Genomic DNA, 7,376 nt, shown 5'->3' with positions numbered 1-7,376 from the left:
TGAGGAGGGAAATTATGTGGATATATTGAAGAAACATCTCAAGACATCAGTCAGGAAGTTAAAGCTTGGTCGCAAATGGGTCTTCCAAATGGACAATGACCCCAAGCATACTTCCAATGTTGTGGAAAAATGGCTTAAGGACAACAAAGTCAAGGCATTGGAGTGGTCATCACAAAGCCCTGACCTCAATCCGATAGAAAATTTGTGGGCAGAACTGAAAAGCTGGTGAGCAAGGAGGCCTACAAACCTGACTCAGTAACACCAGCTCTGTCAGGAGGAATGGGCCAAAATTCACACAACTTATTGTGGGAAGCTTCTGGAAGGCTACCCGAAACATTTGACCCAAGTTAAACCATTTAAAGGCAATGCTACCAAATACTAATTGAGTGTATGCAAACTTCTGACCCACTGGGAATGTGATGAAAGAAATCAAAGCTGAAATAAATCATTCTCTCCACTATTATTCTGACATTTCACATTCTTAAAATAAAGTGCTGATCTTGACTGACCTAAGACAGGGAATTTTGACTAAGATTAAATGTCAGGAATTGATAACTGAGTTTAAATGTATTTGGCTAAGGTGTATGTAAACTTCTGACTTCAACTGTAGGTGCATTTATAATGCCTAATGATATACTATATTTATTTAAGCAATAAGGCACGAGGGGGTGTGGTATTTGGCCAATATACAGTGCCTTGCAAAAGTATTCATCCCCCTTGGTGTTTTCATCTGCAAGGACTGGGAAACTGGTCAAAATTGATAGAATAATGGCTGGTGCTAAATACAGGGATATTCTTGAGGGAAACCTGTTTCAGTCTTCCATAGATTTGAGACTGGGACAGAGGTTCACCTTCCAGCAGGACAATGACCTTAAGCATACTGCTAAAGCAACACTTGAGTGGTTTAAGGGGAAACATTTAAATATCTTGGAATGGCCTAGTCAAAGCCCAGACCTCAATCCAATTGAGAATCTGTGGTATGACTTAAAGATGGCTGTACACCAGCAGAACTCATCCAACTTGAAAGAGCTGGAGCAGTTTTGCCTTGAAGAATGGGCAAAAATACCAGTGGCTAGATGTGCCAAGCTTATAGAGACATACCCCAAGAGACTTGCAGCTGTAATTGCTGAATTGTTATGCACGCTCAAGTTTTGTTTTTTTTGTCTTGTTTCTTGTTTGTTTCACAATAAAACATATTTTGCATCTTCAAAGTGTAAATAATGTGTAAATCCAATGATACAAAGCCACAAAAAAATAATTCCAGCTTGTAAGAAATGCCAAGGGGGGTGAATACTTTTGCAAGCCACTGTACCACGGCTAAGGGCTATTCTTAGGCACGTCACATCGCAGAGTGCCTGGACACAACCCTTAGTTAGCCGTGGTATATTGGCCATACACCATAAACCCTTTAGGTGCCTTATTGCTATTATAAACTGGTTACCAACGTAATTAAAGCTGTAAAAATAAATGTTTTGTCATACCCGTGGTATATACCTCCCTAATCTTACTACATTTGCACACACTGTACATAGATGTTTCTATTGTGTTATTGTCTGTACATTTGTTTATCTCATGTGTAACTCTGTGTTGTTGTTTTTGTCATACTGCTTTGCTTTATCTTGGCCAGGTCACAGTTGTAAATGAGAACTTGTTCTCAACTGGCCTACCTGGTTAAATAAAGGTTAAATAAAAAATAAAAAAATACGATCTGATATACCACGGCTGTCAGCCAATCAGCATTCAGGGGTCAAACCACCCAGTTTATAAAATGAATTATAACACTTGCTATAAGCTGTCCACCGGAGACACTGTACCATGTCAAGCTTACATAATTAATCTCCCCTTAAGTTACCGATGTTCATCATAGACTCTTATTATTGTGATTCCACTAATACATGTAATCCCCTTTAGCTTGTGATTCAAATGCAGGCTCTTAGCGCTGAGTATTAAAGAGGTGCTCATATATGCCATTATGTTGTTGTTGTTGTTTATTGATTGTGTCAGTTCACTTCGGTGGGTGTTAAATTGCTGTACAGTAATTGTGATGATAATGAGAAGTGAAGGTCTTATGCAAACAAAGCAAAACAACTCTGCATGTTGTGTTAAACTGGGAGAGCATGGTATAAGATCTTTATTTATTTAACTAGCAAGTCAGTTAAGAACAAATTCTTATCTACAATGACGGCCTACCCCAGCCAAACCCGGACGACACTGGGACAATTGTGCGCCGCCCTATGGGACTCCAAATCACGGCTGGATGTGATGCAGCCTGGATCCGAACCAGAGACTGCAGTGACGCCTCTTGCACTGAGATGCAGTGCCTTAGAAGGCTGCGCTACTCAGGAGCCCCAAATCAGTCAGTCAGCCTGCCAGAAAGTGTTTTTCATTGTGCCTATATCCATAATAATATATACCATTTAGCAGACACTTTTGTCCAAAGAGACTTACAGTCATGCATGCATACATTTTACATATGGGTGGTCCCAGGAGTCAAACCCACAATCCTGGCGTTACAAGTGTCCTGCTCTACCAACTGAGCTACAAAGAACCATAGAAACCCATCTTCCTCACTCACTCCCTCACTCTCCCGTTTCTAAAATCCGTACAGCTATGTAATCTGGTTTCAGAGCTGGTCATGGGTGCACCTCAGACACGCTCAAGGTCCTAATCGATATCATAACCGCTATCGATAAGAGACATTACTGTGAAGCCGTATTCATCGACCTGGCCAAGGCTTTCGACTCTGTCAATCACCACATTCTTATTGGCAGACTCAACAGCCTTGGTTTCTCAAATCACTGCCATGCCTGGTTCACCAACTACTTCTCTGATAGAGTTCAGTATGTCAAATCGGAGGGCCTGTTGTCTGGACCTCTGGCAGTCTCTATGGGGGTGCCACAGTGTTCAATTCTCGGGCCGACTCTCTTCTCTGTATACATCAATGATGTCGCTCTTGCGGCTGGTGATTCTCTGATCCACCTCTACGCAGACGACACCATTCTGTAAACATCTGGCCCTTCTTCGGACACTGTGTTAACTAACCTCCAGACGAGCTTCAATGCCATACAACTCTCCTTCCGTGGCCTCCTACTGCTCTTAAATGCAAGTAAAACTATATGCATGCTCTTCAACCGATCATTGCCCAAACCTGCCTGACCGTCGAGCATCATTACTCTGGACAGTTCTGACTTAGAATATATGGACAACTACAAACACCTAGGTGTCTGGCTAGACTGTAAACTCTCCTTCCAGACTCACATTAAGCATCTCCAAACCAAAATGAAATCTAGAATTGGCTTCCTATTTCGCAACGAAGCATCCTTCACTAATGCTGCCAAACATACCCTCGTAAAACTGACCATCCTACCGATCCTCGATCCTTATAAAATAGCCTCCAACACTCTACTCAACAAATTGGATGCATTCTATCACAGTGCTTACAGATCACTGCACCTGTACATACAGTGCCTTGCGAAAGTATTCGGTCCCCTTGAACTTTGCGACCTTTTGCCACATTTCAGGCTTCAAACATAAAGATATAAAACTGTATTTTTTTGTGAAGAATCAACAACAAGTGGGACACAATCATGAAGTGGAACGACATTTATTGGATATTTCAAACTTTTTTAACAAATCAAAAACTGACAAATTGGGAGTGCAAAATTATTCAGCCCCCTTAAGTTAATACTTTGTAGCGCCACCTTTCGCTGCGATTCCAGCTGTAAGTCGCTTGGGGTATGTCTCTATCATTTTTGCACATCGAGAGACTGAAATGTTTTCCCATTCCTCCTTGCAAAACAGCTCGAGCTCAGTGAGGTTGGATGGAGAGCATTTGTGAACAGCGGTTTTCAGTTCTTTCAACAGATTCTCGATTGGATTCAGGTCTGGACTTTGACTTGGCCTTTCTAACACCTGGATATGTTTATTTTTGAACCATTCCATTGTAGATTTTGCTTTATGTTTTGGATCATTGTCTTGTTGGAAGACAAATCTCCGTCCCAGTCTCAGGTCTTTTGCAGACTCCATCAGGTTCATCATTCTTCCAGAATGGTCCTGTATTTGGCTCCATCCATCTTCCCATCAATTTTAACCATCTTCCCTGTCCCTGCTGAAGAAAAGCAGGCCCAAACCATGATGCTGCCACCACCATGTTTGACAGTGGGGATGGTGTGTTCAGCTGTGTTGCTTTTACGCCAAACATAACATTTTGCATTGTTGCCAAAAAGTTACATTTTGGTTTCATCTGACCAGAGCACCTTCTTCCACATGTTTGGTGTGTCTCCCAGGTGGCTTGTGGCAAACTTTAAACGACACTTTTTATGGATATCTTTAAGAAATGGCTTTCTTGCCACTCTTCCATAAAGGCCAGATTTGTGCAATATACGACTGATTGTTGTCCTATGGACAGAGTCTCCCACCTCAGCTGTAGATCTCTGCAGTTCATCCAGAGTGATCATGGGCCTCTTGGCTGCATCTCTGATCAGTCTTCTCCTTGTATGAGTTGAAAGTTTAGAGGGACGGCAGGTCTTGGTAGATTTGCAGTGGTCTGATACTCCTTCCATTTCAATATTATCGCTTGCACAGTGCTCCTTGGGATGTTTAAAGCTTGGGAAATATTTTTGTATCCAAATCCGGCTTTAAACTTCTTCACAACAGTATCTCGGACCTGCCTGGCGTGTTCCTTGTTCTTAATGATGCTCTCTGCACTTTTAACGGACCTCTGAGACTATCACAGTGCAGGTGCATTTATACGGAGACTTGATTACACACAAGTGGATTGTATTTATCATCATTAGTCATTTAGGTCAACATTGGATCATTCAGAGATCCTCACTGAACTTCTGGAGAGTTTCCTGCACTGAAAGTAAAGGGGCTGAATAATTTTGCACGCCCAATTTTTCAGTTTTTGATTTGTTAAAGTTTGAAATATCCAATAAATGTCGTTCCACTTCATGATTGTGTCCCACTTGTTGTTGATTCTTCACAAAAAAATAGTTATATATATATTATATGTTTATGTTTGAAGCCTGAAATGTGGCAAAAGGTTGCAAAGTTCAAGGGGGCCGAATACTTTCGCAAGGCACTGTATTTATTTATCTTGCTCCTTTGCACCCCAGTATCTCTACTTGCACATTCATCTTCTGCACATCTACCATTCCAGTGTTTAATCGCTATATTGTAATTACTTCGCCACCATGGCCTATTTATTGCCTGTATATAGACTTTTCTTTTTTCTACTGTGTTATTGACTGTATGTTTTGTTTATTCCATGTGTAACTCTGTGTTGTTGTATGTGTCGAACTGCTATGCTTTATCTTGGCCAGGTCGAAGTTGTAAATGAGAACTTCTTCTCATCTAGCCTACCTGGTTAAATGAAGGTGTAATAAAAAAAAATGTAAAAAAATATGTCCAGTCAAATCTGTGGGTGCACTCTTTAAAAAAATGTGCTGTCTAGAACTCTGAAGTTTTTTGGTTGCAGGTAGAAAGCATTTGAGTTCCATTTACACTGTAAAACCATAAAACGTGACACGTTTATAACCTTAATGTCAGTGTAGATTTGTTATTAAGTGTTCTCATTGTAAACACAAGCGTTTAGAATGCAAGATTAAACATGATAGTCAGCTTTTTCCAGTCTGTTCAACCTTTTTCCAGTCTGTTCAACCTTTTTCCAGTCTGTTCAACTTTTTTCCAGTCTGTTCAACCTTTTTCCAGTCTGTTCAACCTTTTTCCAGTCCAATCAGGAGAACACCTATATCTCCTAAGTGTTCAGATTTTAAACACTATTGTTTACTTCCCCATTGTCCCGTTTTATAACGCATTTAGTCATTAGAAATTGATGTGACTTTCCATGCCTTTTATTAATATCAATATTTTCAATCGGATGGTGGTGTTACTTGACTGTGTTGAGTTCATTTCCGTTAACTCTCTCAGAGTAAAAAAGACGTGGAAGCGGCCCCATCATATTTCCCAGCATGCTGTGTTGCAGGTTGATTTTTAGAATAGTTTATTTTAATATCTATGTTTCATCATGCACATTGATTGATTAATTGGTCTCATACTATACAAAAATAAAGTAACATTTTTCTAAACTATTCCAACTTGTAAGTCATGCTGGGAAATATGTAAACACAGCTTTACACCCTAGAGTGTTAAAACACTGTTAAAGTGTTAAGTGTTTAACAGTGTTAAAGCTATTTCCCCTTAGATAAGCCAGCTGCAAAGAAAACATTTGCTATATTGTAAAAATGTTGATCTTCATTTAGGGTTAGGCATTAGTGTTAGCATGGTGGATAAGGTTAGGGTTTAAAATCAGATTTTAAGATTCATGACAAAAAAATGCTCAACTTAAGAATCGTCTTTTATGATAATCTACCCGCACACACAAACCCAGATATGGGATGGCAGATGAAGTCAGTCATTTTTTCAGAGCAGGAGCAGAACAACAATTCCCTCCTTTCAAATATGGAAGTGATGACATGCTTCTTGTTCAAAGGCGCTGGCAGATTGTATTGTTTCAGTTAGAGGCGTTTTGAATGATTGATTGATTTGTTTACACTTCTTGGCGGTTGAGTTAACTGCTTCACCAATCACAAGGGTTTGTTTTGTTTCTGTGGGAAGTCGGGTAGGGGGCCAGGGTGGTTGTGTGTGAGGGGGGGTGGGGGCATTTTGACATGAGAATGCTAAGTCTCTGTGTGTGTGTGTGTGTGTGTGTGTGTGTGTGTGTGTGTGTGTGTGTGTGTGTGTGTGTGTGTGTGTGTGTGTGTGTGTGTGTGTGTGTGTGTGTGTGTGTGTGTGTGTGTGTGTGTGTGTGTGTGTGTGTGTGTGTGTGTGTGTGTGTGTGTGTGTGTGTAGGGGGGTGTGTTTGTGTAGGGGTGTTGTAAGCATACCATCCAGCTAGACAAAGGTATGGTTTAACAGCTTCTGACTCCCTCTCTCGAATCTTCAATCAAATGTATTTATTAAGCCCTTCTTACATCAGCTGATGTCACAAAGTGCTGTACAGAAACCCAGCCTAAAACCCCAAACAGCAAGCAATGCAAGTGTAGAAGCACGGTGGTTAGGAAAAAATTCCCTTGAAAGGCCTAAACCTAGAAAGAAACCTAGAGAGGAACCAGGCTATGAGGGGTGGCCAGTCCTCTTCTGGCTGTGCCGGGTGGAGGTTATAACAGAACATGGCCAAGATGTTCAAATGTTCATAGATGACCAGCAGGGTCAAATAATAATGATCACAGTGGTTGTAGAGGGTGCAACAGGTCAGCACCTCAGGAGTAAATGTCAGTTGGCTTTCCATAGCCGATCATTCAGAGTATCTCTACCGAACAGTTGAAACTGGAGCAGCAGCACGACCAGGTGGACTGGGGACAGCAAGGAGTCAT

The sequence above is a fragment of the Oncorhynchus mykiss genome, chromosome 3, assembly GCF_057628025.1.
Source record: "Oncorhynchus mykiss isolate SJ-2025 chromosome 3, ASM5762802v1, whole genome shotgun sequence".
Taxonomy (NCBI): Eukaryota; Metazoa; Chordata; class Actinopteri; order Salmoniformes; family Salmonidae; genus Oncorhynchus; species Oncorhynchus mykiss.
The sequence above is the reverse complement of the archived record's forward strand: the minus strand, read 5'-3'. Positions refer to the sequence as shown.